The following is a 906-nucleotide window of genomic DNA, read 5'->3' as shown; positions in this document are numbered from 1 at the left end:
TTGTCCATTTTATTTGCATATAGTTGCTTGTAGTAATCTCCCCTGATCCTTTGTATTTCTGCGATGTCAGTTGTTACTTCTCCTTTTTCATTTCTAATTCTGGTGATCTGAGTCTTCTCCCTTCTTTTCTTGATGAATCTGGCTAATGGTTTATCAATTTTGTTTATCTTCTCAAAGAACCAACTTTTAGTTTTATTGATCTTTGCTATTGTTTCCTTCATTTCTTTTTCATTTATTTCTGACCTGATCTTTATGATTTCTTTCCGTCTCCTAACTTTGAGGTTTTTTTGGTTCTTTTTTCTGTAATTGCTTTAGGTGTAAGGTTAGGTTGTTTGTTTGAGATGTTTGTTGTTTCTTGAGGTAGGATTATATTCCTGTATACTTCCCTGTTAGAACTGCTTTTGCTACATGCCATAGGTTTTGGGTCCTCATGTTTTCATTGTCATTCGTTTCTAGGTATTTTTTGATTTCCTCTCTGATGTCTTCAGTGATCTCTTGGTTATTTATTAGTGTATTGTTTAGCCTCCATGTGTTTGTATTTTTTTCCTGTAATTCATATCTACTCTCATAACGTTGTGGCCAGAAAAGATACTTGATACGATTTCAATTTTCTTAAATTTACTGAGGGTTGATTTGTGACCCAATATATGATCTATCCTGATGAATTTTCAATGAGCACTTGAGAAGAAAGTGTATTCTGTTGGTTTTGAATGGAATGTCCTTTAAATATCAATTAAGTCCATTTTGTTTAATGTATCACTTAAAGCTTGTGTTTCCTTATTTATTTTCATTTTGTATGATCTGTCCATGGTGAAAGTGGGGTGTTAAAGTCCCCTACTATGATTGTGTTACTGTAGATCTCCCCTTTTATGGCTGCTAGTATTTGCCTTATGTATTGAGGTGCTC

Source organism: Physeter macrocephalus, chromosome 1 (assembly GCF_002837175.3).
Source record: "Physeter macrocephalus isolate SW-GA chromosome 1, ASM283717v5, whole genome shotgun sequence".
In the NCBI taxonomy this organism is placed as follows: domain Eukaryota; kingdom Metazoa; phylum Chordata; class Mammalia; order Artiodactyla; family Physeteridae; genus Physeter; species Physeter macrocephalus.
This window is presented reverse-complemented; position numbering follows the sequence as displayed.